Source organism: Rhamphochromis sp. 'chilingali', assembly GCF_963969265.1.
Source record: "Rhamphochromis sp. 'chilingali' genome assembly, chromosome: 6".
In the NCBI taxonomy this organism is placed as follows: Eukaryota; Metazoa; Chordata; class Actinopteri; order Cichliformes; family Cichlidae; genus Rhamphochromis; species Rhamphochromis sp. 'chilingali'.
In genome coordinates, this window is record NC_137933.1 from 10,458,174 (window position 1) to 10,478,649 (window position 20,476).

General features: G+C 39.3%; 1 protein-coding gene across 1 annotated transcript in view; it reads left to right on the forward strand.

Moving 5' to 3' along the window:
* The window catches only part of lrrc4cb (leucine rich repeat containing 4C-b), a 46,806-nt gene that overhangs the window by 21,109 nt on the left and 5,221 nt on the right, over positions 1–20,476 (forward strand). The window lies entirely within an intron of this gene.

Sequence of the window (20,476 nt, forward strand, 5' to 3'; positions counted from 1 at the left end):
ACTCAAAAGTACAGTTTTTAAATTTAACCCTAACCCTTGTGCGTGTTTTTTATTTTGACAGCGAATGCGCACCTGCGGACGACTTATGTGCAGCCCTGGTTATTTAGCTCATCATATTGCAGCCACAGAAATTCTTTTGTCCATGAAACCATAAAGCTGCACTTTCTTTTTGCCTTATAGTCTGATTTGTCATAACTTCTCCGTTTTGTGGTAAGCTTTTCTTTGGCTGTCACTTCTTCACCCTGACCTGTCTTATTTGGCTCAGCAGAACTGAAATGCTTTTACACACGCACTCACATAAGCTCAGCGATTCTCTGCGCGATCAACCTCTCACATGTTTAAGCTTGCTGCTGGAGATTTCACTTGTCATGTTTGCATAGTAAGCTAACGATTAATAAGACGATGTCAGAGGAATTGGTGCACAAATTATCATCACTCACAGATCAGTGCTGTCGCTCTCTATACACAGTTCGCACGATTGCAAAGTGAAAGCAAAAAAACAAGCGCAAATTCAAACGCGACTTCAATATGTCACATATTGACAGTGGCTCACCGATGCCAATGACATAATTACCCAGCTACATTTCCGAAAGAATGCAAAAGCATTGATATATATTTTTCCTACAATAGCCCGACGGGCAGGGCAGAGATAGATTTTGGTAGCCCGACTGAAAAATCGCTAGCTCCGGGACGTCGGGCTAGCGATATTGCAAGCCCTGTATCTGATTGAGGAATCACTCATCTTTGGAAAAGAGAGTTTATTACAGAGAAATGTCTCTTTCCAAAATAAAAGCTATACTATCCGCTTCTTCTGGGCTATATTCTCAGCAGCATAAGGAGAATCATGTGCTAACAGCTGTCTAAATGACTCGGCTAAAGTTAGCATGCTTGCTTTTTTTTTGTCTGCTTCCACTTGTCTTTGCACTAGGATGATGTCGGCGTAAATGTGCAGTCATATTCGTTGTGTTCCCACTAGTGCTTTCAGGTTAATCTTGTTGAAATGACCTTAACGCCACAACACAGCAAATCTCCGTTAACGAGCTACCGCCGATAGCCCCGTGCATGGGGCTAGACGGCCAACACGTTAACGAGCTAACTGCGCTAACACACTAGTTCACACCAATGTAATTGAGCATTGCGTGGCACATCCAACATACTGTTTTACTTTAGTCCATGACTCGCTTACCTTCAGGGTCATACGTCACATGAAAACCAAAATAATTCCAAACGCCAGATCTGAATGAGGGTGGTGGAGGTTCAATTTGCCTGTTGCAAGGAGAGCTTAACTTCTGTCTCGCTAGCTTGCCCTGCGCTCTTCCTTCTGACTATGCTGTCTGTGTTGAGCGCTCAGTGGATCTGCGCTCGACAGTGCAGCCTAGGCGGAGTAGTCGAACGCAGATTCACTGAGCGCTCAACACAGACAGCATCGTCAGAAGGAAAATTGATAAAATAAATTACAAATGTTGTATTGTTCGATACATATGCGTACCGAACCGAAAGCACTGTATCGAACGGTTCAATATTGATACGAATATCGTTGCACCCCTAATATTTTCATAGCACATAATTGTTGATTGTTTCTGGACTGAGCCTCACAGTTTGGTCTTCACCGACAGAATCTTGTCCCTTCATGCAATGAATTAGAATTAACGCCGTAACGCTGTCACTCCTCCGCAGTTGTAGATTGCTCGGTCAAGCAAATGATCTGCAAGTGGGCATAAACAGGCATGTGAGATCATTTGTTTCTATCCCGCATCATAGAGATAATTGAAGAACTTATCTAGTTCAAGTAGCAACATATTTGTGGTTGGAGCATTAAATGACTGCATTTCTAACAAATGTAACGTGATTACAGAAATGCATCACTTTGGAATGTAATACACGCAAAAGTTGCTGAGCAGTCAGAGATTGTTGATCACTTTCATTTAGAATGGATTTGTGGTAAGTTATTATCAATTTCTGTCATTATTACTGATTTACAAACACACAGTATGCATGGATATAGATACACAGACTTTAGCAATGGTATGGGGCTTGCGCATTAATATTCTGATAAGACTCTGCATCGATTGTCACAGTCGATCAGTCTGGTCTCATAATTGAGGAGTTTGAGGAATGCACACGCATACACTTGCACGAGCTACCCACAGCAAGGTTTTTAAATGTAGTCAACAGCTAATAATAAGAAAAAAGAAGCTCGAGGTCATGCCCGCTGATCTTAAACACCTGCCAGAGAGACAATTAGTCTTAAGCTTGGAATAAACAGGCACTTCACAGACCCACACGTACTGTAGAATTATTTTGACATCAACCTTTACCACTGCTGTCAGAACGAGGCCAAAACAAGCAACTTTGTTGTTCAAATATAGCTCAAACTTTTTTTTTCTTTTTCCACTCCCACGCAGACTGAGCTGGGGAATGATCAGCATGCCCTATTTCAGTCTGCTATTAATTGACATGAGATTATTTTGATCTTGCAGCGCTTTCAACGTCCAAAAAACACAAAAAAAGAAAAAAAGAAAAGTTGTTTTTTAATGGAGTTTTTAATGTGTTTTCTATCGAGTCTTGAGAAATGTTGAATTTATAACTCAAACGCAGTAAATAATCGTCTGTTCATATATAAACATTTTTTTTCTGGGTATCTTATGCAACACATTTACATATTTCTATTTTGGATGCATTCTCACCTCAGACAGATGTCACCCTGTGTCCTTAAATGCACCAAGAGAGTCCTGACACCTAGTCGCAGCCTGCACCTAAGCATGATTTATAAAAGCCTGAAGCCACCAGTACTAAAAAACAGTGCTTTTAAATATTGTACATAGAAAACCAGTCTATCATGGTTCTTTCCATTTTGGAGCGGGCTCTGATTTTAATTACTATACATGGTGAATTAGCTAATGAATAATGAATGGATTCCTCACACTAAGTGCTCTGACTGCTAATGCACTTGCGGTTCGCTCACTCTACAACCCCCTCACACACGGCCAATGTTGCTTTCTGATTCTGTCTCTCTCTTTTTTCTTTCCTTTTTTTTTTCTACCCCCTTCTCCCAAGTCTGATTCACACACACACAATTTCTTCCCATCTCTGCTTTTCTCACTCTCACTGAGATTTGATTAGATTTTCTTCTGTAAGGAATTATTTAGTGATGAGAGTAGAGAATGAGAAGGAGACAGAGAAATGCTTCAGGATAGAGGGAGGCAGATAGTGGTTCTCAGGGGAGTGTGGGAGAAGGAGAAAGGTGCTTCGAGGAAAGAGAGTGAAAAAACACTAGGATTAAGGTGCACTGGAGCTGCAGATATGCAGACAGAGACCAAGAAAGACAATGTCCTCCATGTGCTCTTTTGGTAAGAAGAAAAAAACACAAATATGTGTCTTAAATAGTAGGAAAATGGATGTAACACTGAGTCATACAAGCAGAGGATTACTGTGTGCTATTTTTACACTGATGGTGATAATACATAAACTGCATTTTTGTGTGTTTTCCACATGTCTGCATGAGCTTCTTCCATGTGCTTCAGTTTCCGCATGCAGTCCAAAGGCGTTAGGTCATGTTAGGTGACCTAGAGACTCTAAAGTGCCTGTAGGTGCGAATGTGTTTCTCTGTCTATATGTGTTAGCACTGTGATAGACTGGCAGCCTGTCCATCATGGTTCTCACCCATGCATGATGGGACTCACTTCAACTCCCTTAGGCACTTAATGCAACAAGTGTACAGAAAATGGCGTCATCTGTTTCATGGTTTTGCCCCCCCCCCCCGCATAACAAAATATTCCCTAGAACGTTTGGTTATAAAAAGTTTCTGACGCTGTTTCAAAAGACTGGGCACAATGGAAACACACAAAAAGGCAAAAAAGAGTCAATAGTTTTAGTAACACATGGTCTTGTCATTACAGCTTCATCTAGTGCCTGTTGTTGTAATAGGTTACGGTGTTGCTGACTGATATCAGAATTAATTCTCTGAGTTTTGATTTTCCATCTCGAAGATAGTTTTGAATCACAGCTGGCATCTGTTTTAGACACACACACAAAATCAAACAATAACACTGACCTACCAAGTACAACAAAAACAAGTAATGAATTTTAGCAGCTATGTGGACATAAAAGCTAAAAGGAAAAACATTATATGCAGGAAACCAAAAGCAACAGCAGATAACCAGAAACACAACCACACAGAATGCTTAAATTGCTCCAAATCTGCTAAATAAATAAGCTATTGTTGGTTTTCAAGCAAATTTATCATTACCATTTATCAAAAAAGATTGGGAGTTTATGGTTAGATTATTATTGATCTCCTGTATCGATCTATCATAAAAGTGGCACCATCTAAACACAATGCATGTTCAAGCATTTGGAGATGTACTGATTCCTCATAGACCAACGTATTACTTGTTCTCAGGAAATCTGGTGATAATTAGGATTCAATTATTTAGTTTTGTAATTATGCCAATCCAGTGACAAATCATTTTAGAGCTTTAGAGATTATTAAGGTGGTCAACCTGCAGCTGTCATGTTCTTGTCAGCTAGCAGCAAATGCATTTCTAAAGTCAGTGGGGAATTTGCTGTGTCTCCAGCATAATATTATACTGTATAGGCCAACTGTAAGCCTACAGCTGACTGACATAAACTGCAGTCATAAAATTCATCCATATATTTTTCTAGCATCATGAATAATTAAGAGGGCAAAGTACACATTTGTTAACAAATGCAAAGACAAATAGTGTGTCAAGTGGCTACATGGCTGATTCAAACAATCTCACATCAAAGGGTTGAATAACAAGCTACTCAGATGAGCAATAATCAGCATCACAGTGGCTGGACAGCTTTGCCTCGGGGTGACCAGGATTTAATATAAATAATATCAAACACGTAAAGATGACCCAAGGCCATTTCAACTTTGGAAATGCGCATGGCCCATCACTGGTTAATGCGTGTCTGTCATGCGCCGTGGTGCGCGGGCACGAAAGGATCCAGGCGCAGACTCCGAGCTAACAAAAAGACACTTTATTAAAACAACGAAAGGCGACCCGGGGAAAGTAGAGAGCAAAACAGAAACTAAAAATCCGGGGAAATAATGACACGAGGAAGCCGGGATCGGGACGGCGGGGGGCTGCAATAGAAAGGGGAGATGATTACTAGGGAGCCAGGAAGCGGGGAGAACATATCAGGACTGAGTTAGAGTAGGGGCTTACGATAGAACGGAACCGTGGGAGCTCGGGAGGGAAGTGTGGCAGTCCGTGGGGGCAGGAAGTCCGTGGAATGGCGAGTGGGCCAGGTGAGCGCCGCGAGATCCAGTTGAGCCGGAGGACAGGCAGGTAGCAGACGCCGAGTAGAAATCTGGACAGAAGTAGGCAGGTTAAACAAAGTTCCAAGCAGAAGAGAATGCACACTTTTCGTGGAAGTCTGGTTACCACTGTGGGGATGACTACGGACTGGCGTGGAGCATCCGTCAGCGCCAGATTAAGTGGATCTCCGTGTAATCACCGGGATGGAGAGCAGGTGTGCTAGTGATGGCCCAGCCCGGGGGTGTGGCTACCCGAGCATCACGCATTCCACAGACCATGACAGTGTCGGTTAACAACTGTTGCACTTTACAGGTTAACTTAATGTCCAAGATAGAGTGCCATAATTTCATATGCTTCTTAACTCAACGTAAATGTTATTGTTATCACTATAGTGACATAAGGCCAAGCATTAGGTATATTAAATATGTTATATCACAAAAAGCCATGAAAAGAAAGCAATACAATCAGTAGGAAAAGTTTTGTCTCCCCATTAAATGTCTCCTGTGTCAGTTTGTGTATTACATTCATAACTTTGTTCATTTTCATCTGTAGATACATTTTTTTTCTTTAAAGATAAGATTGGAATAAAACTGAATAGAATTTCAAATGAGCAGATATCACATTTGTTTGTGATTGTGGTGCTGTGTCGGCACCAAAGATGCAAAAGAGGAAACAGATAGCGAGGACAAACAAGGACAAACTCATTCGGAAACATGTTTTTGAGGAGATACTAATTTCTGACACAGCACCAATTTGTAACAGCTTATTAGCATACCAGCTGAAACTTCTCACCACGAACAAATAATGAAAGAAAAACATGATGGACTGCCATCTGCATCCTGTCAACACCGGCTACACGCAATCAATCAGCCATCAGAAAGTGCTAACACAGTCCTTTACCTAACACAACCACAACTAGTCTGTTCAGCAAAAGGCTGGATATATGAAATAAGTTAACATGTCCTCAACCACCTTAAAAAAGGAGGCAGCAATCTTTAGAATCCAGCAATCCTAATCCAACATGGTAAATCCCAAGTGACCATATAATATATGGCTCATGAGTATTTGTCATCCTATTGGTACATCTGGGCCTTTGTGCAACACTTTGTGCACAGTGTAGATCCACTTTTTACAGAATAGTTGACTGCCACTTGAATAACAGCATTTTCCCCGCTTTGATTTCTGCCTGACTGTAAGACGGTCTCCCACCAAGCGCAATGCATTCACTGCTGCATTATCAAAGCAGATTAACATAGAGGGAAGAAAAGAGAAGGCAGAAGAGGGGAGGAAAAAAAATCTAAATCATTCCACTGAGAAAATGTCTGCTCTTCAGCTTTCATTTATTGAGTCCAAATATATTGGATGGCGGTTATTTTTAAACAGACCTTAATCCTCTGCTCACCCTTCACTGTGAGGTAGATAATTATAGTAATCTGGTCGAAGGGAATTTAATTTCCAAGCTGAAGATCGTTGCAGTGGGATGGACTAGCTGCTTTATGAAAGGAATTTAGTGTTCTATAATATCAACAGCTACACATATGCAAAACGCAGCATTGTTCAGGGTCTATTTTTGCAATTATGATATATTAATTAGCACTAATGGTGGCAGGTACCCATATGTGACCACAAGGCACATGGCAGGTATATACTTTGAGAGAAATCACTGAAAATTACCCATTGTTCTTTCTGTTCTGTATAGAGGACTAGATTGCCTTTAAACTAAGACAACCGCATAGCGCTCTCCTAATATTCACTTTAAAGGAAAATCAAACCTCCACTAAGCTTCTCTCATGTTGAAAATTTCTTTGACGATATTCCAAGTAGAAGAGATTTGAGATGGCCCTTCCACTGTAACCACACAGGGAAGTGCTTGTATTGCACATGTACTTGTCCTGCCCTTGAGCAAGTCAGTGATTCCCCACAGACTTGCTGCCAGCTCCAGGGGCGTTTTCTGTGAAGATGACCCTACACTCCGACCTCCCTGGGGGGAGCAAAGTGAAAAGAGAGCTTCACTGCAGGGATCAATAGAAGTATCACGCTGTTGTCACTTTATTCAAGTCAGTTAAGCAATTTAAGAAAGAAGGGCTTAGCTTGCGCTTAATCCTTGACCAAGATATGCACACATAATTTTTTCTGTAACTAGTACGGGATTTAGTGCAAAAACAGTAAACATGTGATTTACATTTTCCATGTTCTCTTCTCACAAAGTTGTGGTATTTTGTTTCATGCCTGCATTCTTCTCTTTGCTGAAATATTTAATTGTGTAATGTTGTATAAACAGCCGACTTACAGCCTCGCAGGTGCACATTGCATGCATCTATCATGGAAGCATGTAGATAATTGGATGCGTGTCCACTTTAGAATATTCAGATGATGAAGCCCATTAAATATACAGTACATATGTTTCCTTGTAGCTTTCATCTTGGACATTTTCTAAGAGTCCAAACATGATAATGAGTGCCTGAGTCTGCCTCCAGAGTGCATGCAGATCTGAGCCCAACCAAAGTCTCACACGGAAGTAATTCACCACTCTTGAATCAAAGCCGTTAAATCCTCTTTAAATTTTTTAACAAAGTTCTGTTCAAAATTATATATTAATGCTAGTCAGGAGTTGTGTGTCAGCTAAGGCACGTCAAGAGGAGCAATTTATTTCTGTTTGTTTCTATGATTTCTTTATTCTTCTCTCTGAATGAAAGCTTACTGTGTGACGGTTTGTTGAGTGAACATGAAAACACTGCAGCCATAAAGATGCAAATGTAGTTTAAAATTTGATCCATAGCTGATGCATGTTATTGTATTTAAATGCAATCTAGGTATAATAACAGACATTAAAAACCAGAGAGAGAGAGAGAACCACTATTAGAGAACTTCTTCAAAAATCAGAGTGCTTTCTTTTTAAAACCACCAAAACATTAAACCTCATCCAGTTGTTTAGCAGGCATATCGCTATTGTAGTGAACATGTGTCAAAATTCCAAAAGAGGTTGACATTTGAAAATCTTTCATATAATCTCCCATACTGTATGCAAACCCTTATTTTATTTGCAATAGAACACAGAAAATGTATCAAATTTAAACTGAGAAAAATCACCATTTTCAGAGAAATATTTGCTCATTTTGATTTTGATGGCACAAATACAAGACCAGTTTCTGGACTGGGGAGAGGAACATTGTCCCTTTCTTGTCTGATATTCTGACTCCTCAGCAGTCCTGGGTCTTCTTTGTTACATTTTTTGTTTTATGATGAGCCAAATGTTTTCAGTAGGCAAAAGGTAGGCACTGCAAGAAGGGCCGTTCAACACCCAGGCTCTTCAGTTTTGAAGCCCTGTTGTTGTAATAGCTGCAGTATTTAATGTACAATTCCATTTCCAGAAAAATATGTTTATGTGAAATCTGTGAATACCTTTCAGCATTGATGGTGCCTTTCCAAATGTGCCAGGTGCCAAGCTAATAGAGACAAATGCACCCATATACCATCAGAGATGTGGGCTTTTGAACTGAGCACTGATAACAAGCCGGATGGTCCCTCTCCTCTTCAGCTCAGAAAGCAGTGCCCATGTTTTGTTCACAAACATTGATTTCTGTAAGTGTTCCTGAGCCCATGTAGTGATTTTCATGACAGAATCATGACTGTTTTAATGCAGTTCTGCCTGAGGGCTCAAAGATCACGGACATCCAATATCGATTTTCAGCCTTGTCTCTTACACATAAAGATTTGTTCAGATTCTCTGAATATTTTGATATTATGTACTGTAGCTAATTCTTCACAACTTTATGGAATATTATTAAGAATGTGTTCACAATTTGTAGATGCAGTTTTCTGTCCACCTTTACTTCTGAGAAATTACCTATCAAAGATGCTCTTTTTATACCCAGTCATGTTACTGAGTTGTTGCCAACTAACCTGATTAGCTGCAAAATGTAAAATTCCTCCAGCTGTCTTTCTAGTACCTTACATGTCCTTACATGTCCAGCCTTTTCTTGCCCCGTATGAACTTTTTTGAGATGTTGCACTGTCATCAAATTCAAAATGAGCTAAAATATTTTATAAAATAAGTTGTATTGTGAATAAAGCATTTTTTAATACTGAAATACTGAATAGTTTTACAAGATATGTCTGTTATTTTGGGGGTGTCGGATCATGGTATTATTCCTAAACCTAAATGAAGCCATGATTTCATGAAGCTGTACGTAGTTAAAAATCTAAAATCTAACCTGCAGGGTTATATTTTGAGGGAGAATCCGTAAATGTTTTAAGCATTTTTAAACAAATCTTATGATTTGATACATTCAGTTCAGTTCAGCTGGACAACTAAGACTTGAAACTTATAAATTGCAGAAAAGGAATACAATTAAAGTTTGGAGAGTAGTGAGTAATTATCCACATCCAGAGCTGGTGGTGGATGCTGGGGTGGCGCAGGGATTGAAATCCAAGGCAGTCACCCCACTTGAGTGTCACTGATGTGTCAAAGGGACAGACAGGGAATATTCATCATCTATACACCGCTGTTTTGGAGGGGAATATTTGGTATATAACACATGGCGAGTGAGACGTGTTAGGTGTGTGTGCTAGGCATGCTTTGCTCCATTTGTGGCTTTTGACCCATTCATTTCAAAAGAAGGTTGGTTTTGTCGGCTCAGAATAACTGCCCAGAGGCTTTCCCAAGATCGATGGCAAGACTTGCTTATAGAATGGCTTGGATAATAATCTCTAGTAGGGAGTAAAAAAAGAGGCATATATTCAGTGGCATCTTTTCAGTCCTGCTACTGCTGTTTTGACATAGTGGTTTTAGGCGTTTGTGGGTCTGTGAGCAGTTACTTTTTTGTAATATTGATGTTTTATTCCATCAATTAAAACAAAAATAACTATATCAAATCTGGGCATCTTTTTTAAGAGTGGTGTTTCTATGAAAATATCTTTAAATCTAACAGAATAGCTGTGATTCTACACAAAGCCATAGATTTTAAAGACTATTCTACAATTATACACTATTAAAGTAAACTAAATAGTAATTGTGTGCCCACATATATTCTAACTAGCATTTTCTGCTAAAAAAAAAAAGAACAAAAAAACGTGAGACCAATAATAAGACCAATCTCAATACCAACTGTGCCTCAGGATAGGGACCTGTGACCACATAATGGTCTCGGCTTTTCGCTTATTAGAGATGTGTGAATGACTCCTCACATACCCACAGACAAAGGCCAGAATCCATGGAAGGGATTTCGAATGAAAAACAGTAGCACACTGATGGGAAGCAATCTTAAACAAAAGAACAAAAGACTGGCCCACGTATAGTGTCATCTGTTGTCGCTATCCTTTTGCCCCAGTGTGAACACAAAAGCTCCCGAGAGAACTGCCTGCAACTTCTGCTATTCAGTCAATTTGCAAACTAGAATGGCCGGAATTCATTGGCAAAGAGCTGTGACTGAACAGAAGACACTTCAGTGAACTAATCCCTTCAAGCACTCTGCATTTTGGAGGGAGTGGCAACCTGCCAAGACTGGCCAATGAAGCTACATCGCTATTGTGTCATTTTTAATGCAACACTGTTGTCTTTCTCAATACTAACAATGAATGGCAGCATTTTAGAGGCATTAGAATACCACTATATTAGTGATTTCCCACTGTGAGGTAGAAATCTCAAGGATTCTGGTAAATTGCAAACTTTATCCATGTCTGTGAATATTCGCACTTTACAGCGTTACATAATTAAAACACAGTTTCCTGGCCCTCTGCCTTGAGCCTACAAACCTAAAAGAAATTGCGTTCACTTAAAACATTTGGAAATGCATACAGTGTAACAAGAGCATCACTGTAATGTGAAACCTTTTTAATGGTTCCTCTTTTAAATGAAGAAACAAAATCATTCTGTATTCTTTTGCTGGTAGCACAACTTCTCTCCTTACTACATCACTGCTCACACAAAGAAATCTTATGTCATACTGTACTAATAAAGGAATATATGAGGTTTGTGCAGATCCTTATTCAGTCACCAATGCTGGCTGTGTGTAGTCAGCCAACCTAGCACAGACTGCTACCTTCCTTTATGCACAGCATGTGGAGAGAATCTGCTTCTTCACAGTTTTCTGGTTACCAAATCTATTTTTTTCCAGTGAGAATGTTAATCCATATGTGTGCAACCAAGTATCAAGACTGACACCACTGCTTGAGTCATACTAACATACTGCACTGTGCCATGTTTTCATTTAGTTTAATCATCCCCGACTCTGCCCCGATGCCCTTCCACCTACAGTTGGCCAGTCCTGCAGATCTCTCTTTAGAAGCGCAGTCATGGGAGCAGATTGGTGGGTTAGACAAGTGACACGAATACTAAGAGCGCCCTCATATTCAGTCAGTCTGCCACCTAGGGCATCCTGTCTTAAGCCCTTTGCAGAGACCAGACAGAGCCTTGGCAGAGTGCATTTGAACATGGAGGTCCCTGCAGATTATTTAGCTCATGTAATTATTATAATGGAGGCAGCATAAGGTAATACGTGAATAGGGATTGAATTATCACTTGAAAGGTGTTTCTTTACCCTCTTGCTTGGCACATGTTAGCAATCTTCCTCTACTTACCTGAAACTGTCCCTTTCTGCAGAAGGGACAGGGACAGAGCCGTGACCCAACCAAGGTTCATGTTTTTGAACTGATTGTGGCTCAAGAGTTGGCAGTTCGTCTTGTAATCGGAAGGTTGCCAGTTCGAGCCCTGCCTCCGACAGTCTCGGTCGTTGTGTCCTTGGGCAAGACACTTCACCCGTTGCCTACTGGTGGTGGTCAGAGGGCCCGGTGGCGCCAGTGTCCGGCAGCCTCTCCTCTGTCAGTGCGCCCCAGGGAAGCTGTGGCTACAATGTAGCTTGCCATCACCAGTGTGTGAATGGGTGGATGACTGAATGTAGTGTAAAGTGCTTTGGGGTCCATAGGGACTAAGTAAAGCGCTATACAAACACAGGCCATTTACCATTTTGTTACTTTGTATACATTTATTTAGTTGAGTTAGTATAGTTAGTTATGTGAGCCCACTGAATAACATTTATTGACATAATGGAGTCCTATCATCATCATATGGACCGATGTCAATTAAAAATACCACTGTGGCTTATACTTGTTTTCAGTTCTAAAACCCTGTCATACCTCCTGTAGTCGATGTGAAAGGCACATACAAAACTCTATATAACAGGACACTGTTTAACAACCACAACAGGCATTGTGGTTACATGAATAACTGCTGCAGTTAACAACAGTCACAGAAGCAATCTTTCTTAAGGCCTTTAGACACTGGACGCGGACTGTTCTTAATGCAGTCATTCACTCTGACTGATTTCACTGGACCAATTTGCGCCATTTATTTTTTTCGGCCCAAGCTGGATTTGTCAGTTCCAAATAAACTCATATAACCAATCATACCACTGCATTTGGCAACAAGTGCGCGCTTAGCTCAAAACACGCACCATTACTGAAGACACAAATACCTCAGACTCACAGCTAGATATTGCTCTGGGTCATTTGGGTCTCTGAAATAATTTCTCTACCTCTTTAGATGCGGTCCCAACTCTGCCATCAAGTTCAAACTGCCCCACTGACATCCTGAAATATGTGTGTCTGTGATCCTGGATCAGACCGTGAAATTCTTCCTGCTGCTTTTGAGAACTGGATGAATGCAGAATTTCTATTTCTTCTGTTTCTTGTTTAGAAACATGTATTATTAACATATGCTTAGAATAATGTTTATGATTAGGGATGGGTATTGATAAGATTTTAACGATTCCGATTCCATTTTCGATTCTGTTTAACGATTCGATTCCTTATCGATTCTCTTATCGATTATTTTTTTTAAAAAGGAGAACACTAAAGTCAATTAGCTTAGAACTGTGTTTTATATCTTCTCTTTGAACAAGATAGAAATTTAGGAGTAACATGGCCTTACAAACCCAACAGTGAGATCTTAAGAGATTCACAGCCTACGGCTCTTCAATGGGGTGTCACAGGGTCCCCAGGAAAAAAAATGTATATGTAAAATAATAAAATAAATATTCTCCTGTAGCAATAACAAAGTTTAACATAAATTATTCTGTAGCAATTACACAAGAATATCCAGTAATGTCCCTGCCTACAATTAAACACATTCACTTACCAAAGTGAAATCGGGGGCATCTGCTGCGGCAAATGGGTGCAAGCCTTTGACCACAAACTTAGACACTGCTGGGTGACATTCGTCTATCCTGGCCTGAAAGGAGACGCTACCGGTAGACTGCAGCGAGAACTGCCAGCATCTGAGCCAGCCAGACTCTGTCTCTCTCATCATGGTTATCTAAATGCAACGCACAGTAATAGCAGGTTTTGTAATAAGGTAAATCGCGCTAACATAATATGCAATGCTAATTGATTAGTTACCTGCAGTATTAACGGGAGAGGATGTGGAAACGCTACCGCTGCTGCTGGGTTGAGCTTCGCTAGTCCGGAGCGGATCAAAAACACGACATTCGTTGAAAGCAATCGCGTGTTTTTTGAGCAAATGCTTTTGCATATTCGTAGTGTTTCCTCCCTTTGATGAAATCTCTACTTTGCAAGTATTGCACGTTGCCCTGTTGTCATCCTTTCTCATAAAGTGTAACCAAACTTTTGAGCGTTTGTGCCGCTCAGGCGCCGTGTTTCCTACTGGGTAAAAGACGCTACTCAACGTGATGACGTCATTCGGGGCGACTGGAATCGATAAGGGAATCGTTTTTAAAAGTGGCAAATGATTCCAAGGAATTGAAACAGTGGGAACCGGTTCTCAACAAGAACCGGTTTTCGATACCCATCCCTATTTATGATTATTGCTGTGAATGAGCTAATGAGCTGCAAGACTTTTAATTTTTTATCTTAAATCTTTGTGTAACTTTGATACACAGAGGATTTACATTTCAAAACTCCTCTTATACAACACGTAACAAATTTATTAGACCACCACCCAGTTTTAAGTTTATACCGCATATATATACATATATATATAATTATTATTATTAAGATGCTTAATTACAGTTATTTACTTGCATTCCTGAACAGAAAAATTTGTTTTAATGGTTGCATGTTATACTTGATTAATTTCTGAGTACTCAGAGGAGCCCAGTGTACCGTCTCAAAATTGAGTATAGAACTGTGTGACTGAGTTCAGGGAGTTTAGTCATTTTTAATTTTAAAAACATTTTTGACAGATTTTAATGTTTGTGTTTTCTTGTTTTTATAACAGGTCAATTTGACACGCGATACAAAATCTCATCATATCAGTTATTTTACGGCACTTTCAGAACTGCAGTTGCAAAGTGAATTATGCTAATGCAAACAAATTGTGGACAGACCAGAACTCATACACCAATCATCAGTCTATAGGAAAAAAAGGGCTGGTTTCCTGATAACTGTTATCACATTCCTCACAAGAAACAACAGATTAATTAGAATTTTCTTTTGTTCTGTTTTCAGAAATAATATCACCACACATTGCCTGATGGCAAAGGAAAGTGTCCCTATATGTTTCTGTCCCCACAGTGATTGTCTGTCTAACTATAATTCCAGATGGCAGTTTGATTGGTTTCAATTCTGCCTTTCTTTTAATTTAATCTCTTCTATCACAGACTGGAGAAAATGAGCCTGGTCATAAAAATACGTGATGATTTTCAATAATATGATGCCATCTGGGAGCACCGCTCCCCCTGAAGGGATGGCAGAGGTTAAGCTTTGGGTCAGAGGGTCAACTGTACCACCTTTGCTCTCGTGAGACTGAGATTGTTGTCCGTTTCCATTTTGTGCACGGAGCAATCAAAGCTTGCTTAGATGGTTATAGATTAGATTTTACCTACATTCACCAAAACACTGGTGACATTTATGCAAGGGTAGAATAGAATAGAATAGAATAGAATAGAATAGAATAGAATAAAAAAAGCCCTTTATTGTTACTGTACATGTACAACAACATTGTGGATTATTATAATTGTGGTTATTATTGTTGACTAAAACAGGTTGTGAAAAATATATATAAAAAAGTATAAAAATTAACACAAATAAAGACTTAAACTAAATCTTAACACTTTCAGATAATGAACCAAAAAAACCAAAGAGAAATAAAACTAATGATAAAATGCAGTCGTACTACAACTTTGTATCTGCGTTAATGAATTACTATATTTGTAGTGCCCTCGTGACCTTGAACGTCAGTAGATGGATAGGTTAATAGATTCCTCGGGTTTTGTGTGTTAAGTCAATGTGTTTGCAAGCTTGTTTTGATTTTTCTTCTCCATAGAGGCCAAAACCAATCAATCAATGCTGCTTTAGGATGAAAAAGGGGTCAGTGTGAACACATTTAACTTTAATAAGTCTAGAGTGCTCCTGCAGTCATCATAACATCCTTTACCCTATGGCTACATAGAGTCATTCCATCTAACGCCCTGTGCTCGTATCTCCACATAAGACTAGGAAGAAAATCAAAGCTTAACCTTCTACTACTACTTTTTTTCATGTCTAAAGCAAATCTGCAACTAAATGTGCTTCTAACACAATGTGAATGATGTGAATCCCATGCAATCAGAAACACATTACCTCAAACCTACTTTAAAATGTTATTTTGTGGCTTCATATCGTCATGGAGTGCAGTTTTTTTTTCCGGGATGTTTCTTCCATCACCTGCCCGTTCCACCAAATATATTTACATTTTGCTTAACTCAGATGTGTGTCTGCCCTGTTCTGTTCTGGCCATTTTACTCATGATCTTGAAGGTAATCCAGAATAAAGGGTGTAAAGAAATAATCAACATCAAAATGTGCTCTTTCTGTTTTCATGACTCTGACTTCACTGTATTGGGAGGAGTGGATTGGAAGTCAGAGCAAAGAGCTGCTTGGTCAACAACTGACCCAGCCAGGGTGGTGGGTGACAGATGTGGTGCTAAGCAATACATGCAACATCTTCAGCAAGGCCATATCCTAGATACAAGGTTTAAAAATCGCTACATCAAGCAAGCTAGAAATTATACCAAAAAACATATTGGATCAAACCAATAGAGTGAAAAATGTTCAAGAAAACATTTCTCTTTCAGTGCTGAGACACAACCAGCCGTCATTTCCGTTCCTCTTGTAAGAACAGCATATGACTGATAAGTCAGCAGCACCCGGCAGCATGTGTAGATTTATTTCCCTAACACCAGCACTGAGAGCACCGAGGCCAAAATGGAGGAAGGCGAATTGCCTTTCTTTCAGGTTAAGCGAAAACTGGAGAGTGAAGCACTTCCAGTCTGCATGTCAGTGATGGCCGCTGGTTATGATGGCCTTCAGTGCCAGATTTTAAAGCTGCCCCCCCTCCTCCCCTCCTTATACCCTCTGGGACAAAAAATGCATGCCAGCGTGCACACGCACTGCAGCAAAGAGAGAAATGTTTTATTATGTTGGATTTAAAAGTCTAGTAGTCTTCCTACTGACAATATGTAGTGGCACAAACACAGTCACGCTTGCAAAAATCTAATTACTAACTCAACATAACAAGTAATTATTTTCAGGATGTTTACATATACGTATAGGCTACTAATGTTTATGTCTGATCAGCATAAGAACACTTCAGGCACAACACTGGATGCCTCACTGGATATTAGCACACATTTCACACTGTATTCCAGTCATTTATCAAATGGGTCATTGTTTTAATTATTATTTAAGCTAAATATCACTTTTTTCAGTTCACAGTTTTATTTATGACATGTTAGAAAGTAAAGAACATTGTCCAGACCCAAATGTTCTGCGGTCAGCTTGTTTTAGATGTTAGTATTGTTTTAAATGATCAAAGTATTCATTAATCAGTTGTCACTCAAAATATTTTGGATGACTACTGAAGAAAATTTGACATGTTTAATTTATTAGATAATTTGCAGAAAGAACATAAATCATAACAGATTACAATTCTGCAAATAATTCATATACATGTAGAGAAAACAGTCACAGTAGGTATTGTCATTGTAGTTTTAACAGTCCACTCTTGATCACTGTTTGAGTAAGGTTTGCAAATCAAAGAAATGTTTCTGTATGTGCAAATGGTGAAAACTTTAAACAGTAAAATTTTACAGATATATCATTACTCGTCCTTGGAATGTGTGGAAGATATTTATGAAAATGTAAATTTCAAGTTCAAGTTCAAAGTTTATTCGTCACATGCAGTGGCAGATTGCCCTGCAGTGGAATGACCCCCCCGAATTTCTAAATCCATATCATCCTTGTTTAGCATACTGATGTGTGTTATGTTGCTTATGGGGTGCAGGTTGTTGTATACAAAGCATATGCTAATGTAACACTTTAATAATATGGCACTTTCAAACTGTTTGAGACTTTCAAACACTGTTTGTTTTGTCCATGTCTAAGGCACATTGTCTATGCTCAGGTCTTCCAAGACCCAGATGGCCTGTGAGGTTACACAGCAGCACAAATGATGTTAAAAGCAAGAGATGCAACAAACGTATGCAAATACAATGAATCACTAATGCATTGAATGAATTAAGAAGATGATATTCAGTTCATCAGACAGCCCTGTCCGTGGCCACGGGCGTCTTTTATCCAGCACAATGAGATACTTGCCACATTTCATATCACTCCATATTTTATCCACTCTATCAATTTCATATAGACCAGATCAACTGCAAATGGCTGATTAGTAATTGTCTAATGAACAATGTGACTTCGTTTTTGGTTTGACTCACTCTTCCCTAATGCAGTAAGTTAATAATGCAATAATATAGAAGACAGTTTTTTTTATTGTTCTTTCAGCTGGCTTTAGTTATTGTACCATTACATTTAATAAAGAAAAACTGAAAGTGTAAATAACACACAAAGTGAAATCAGCTGTGGGAAATCAGTGTGATGATCTTAAGACAAACATGAGATCGACACAGCGCTTAATGAATGTGAGCTTTTATTTTTTAATTTTTTTTTGTGGAAAAGTGGAAATGCAAATGTGCACAACAATTCAAAGTTCCCCCTTACAACTCAGAGGGGAACAGCTGCCAACAAATGCAAATGATCCGTAATGAAACGTTTCTTGTTGCATTTCATCCTCAAAGATTCCCGTCAGTTTGATTTGTGCTGAGAACTTTTAACATATTTATTCTCATATTCACTAATTTAGACTACAAAAGAGATTATTTTTTCCAAGTAGTACTAAATTTCTTGACTGGAAAGCATTCAGTGTCTAGACATCTGTGCCAAGCTTGCTTCCCCAGCGTGTGGAAATGTCCGCTATAACACATTTTCCTAGTCAGAGTAAAATGTTGTTGTTTCAAGTGTGCAACACTGACAGACTCTAATCATCTGACATTGTAATTTAAATGCTCTCCTTGCTGTGTACACCTTGATTGAGACATATGTTACCCTAGCACTTTTCCAACAAACTCATTATAACAAATGCATTTGGCAAATCACTGTGGTGTCACACACAATGCCAGTGGCGGCTGGTGCAGAAGTAAGGGTGGGTGTGTTTTTATGTTGCTGGCAGGATTTTAGATGTAAGCAGCCACTGCTTTTAGTGAGTCTGAATACATGTTGAGCGAGCCTAGATGAAATTAATCCATGCAGTGTTGCAGCAACAAAGGCAGGAAGGATGTTGGTAGCGTTTTCCTTTCCTTATGCAATATATGTCCCATCTCTTCATGGAATGAGACATCCTGTGCTGATAAAACTGGTTTTAGATCAAGTGCTTTATGAATAAGGCATGTGACCGAAAAGTACAATTGCTCCAGGAGTGGCAATGACATGCTCTTTTCTTTAAGCATTCAAGTGGAAGTGCAAACTGTGATGTTTTATTGACAGCAAATAATCAGTATTAGTGTGTTTGCCATGTCTGACATTTTCTTCTCTTAGGTGGCAGTGCAGGGTTGTTGTAATTCCAGCCGAACAAAATGAGCTCCTGCCAGTGGGAGGCCTTATTCGATCTGATTCCCCAGCAGAGGCACGTCTCTCCACAGCCTCACTACATCACAGCTATCATGACAGACTGGCTGGTGCAAAACCAAGCCACATGTAGACTCATTGCTACTGATTAAGTCAGCCACTCATCCTCACCGGAGAACATTTCCGCCTCAGTTAACAATTTTTTACAGTTTAGAAAACACCTGTCATAATATACTTGTTTCTCCTTGCTCGTGGGTTGATGGAAAGAGATGATTAACAGATAACTTCACTTGGAAGAGCCAGGAAGAGACAAGGAGAATACTTAAATCTAAGGAACCAGTAGGCAAGGTTAATGTTTTTTGCAAAAGTCAAGAGTGCTTTGCTGTTGGTGAACCCATTAAGTGCAGTGAAGGATGACGTGTGTATCACTTAACAGCAGAGGTTGACACAATGTTGCCAAACCTATACTTTCTCCACATGTCGGGTAGGTTTGTTATACTGCATGTACAACTTTATTGTAGGGTACCATCTTTGGGGGGCAGAGTTGCAATAACATCATATCCACACTGCAGTGTAAAAGTGGGAGGTACAGGCTGTGCTGTGCTGTATGTGTATGAATCTTGTGGTCTATTTTTATCTTCAGCATGCTCAGGCATATTCTTAAAGTAGATCTATTGGGTGACTGGATTAATATAATCCAATTTAATCTAATCAAAGATAGCAGAGTAACGAGTTTCTTGTTAGTCATTTGATTTTGGATGTAAGAAATTTTGCTATAGTTATTTAATGACAGTATAAGACCTCTTCACACTCTTGAGCCATACATTGGATCATAATAAAATGTAAACAGGGCTGGAACGCTGCTTTAAATGAGGAAAAAGTAGTAATTGTGTAACACTTTTTTAAAGCCTTACTTAAAGATCATTTTCAAGCTTTGGAGTAAAAACAAAATTTAATTAAATGAAACCTGCTGCGTATCATATAACCTATAGCACATTTTTAACCAAGAAGAAATAGATTTTTTTTACATACCTTTTTTTAGTAGTGTTTTGGACAGAAAGTAATTTTAACTGTCGTTCATATAGTGTGTTTGACAGTGCCGTGCCATATTCACTGAGCATAATGCCTTGGTGTTACTGACTTGTCTTCCACTGAAAAAAAAAATGACTCCAGTGGATTGCACTTCTTTTGAAATTTTTATGACTAAGGCTTTTTATTCTATTAAATAATTTCTGTCTTATGATGCCAATGAGAAGGGGGCTTACAAGAAATTTGCAGGTCGGGCTCTGA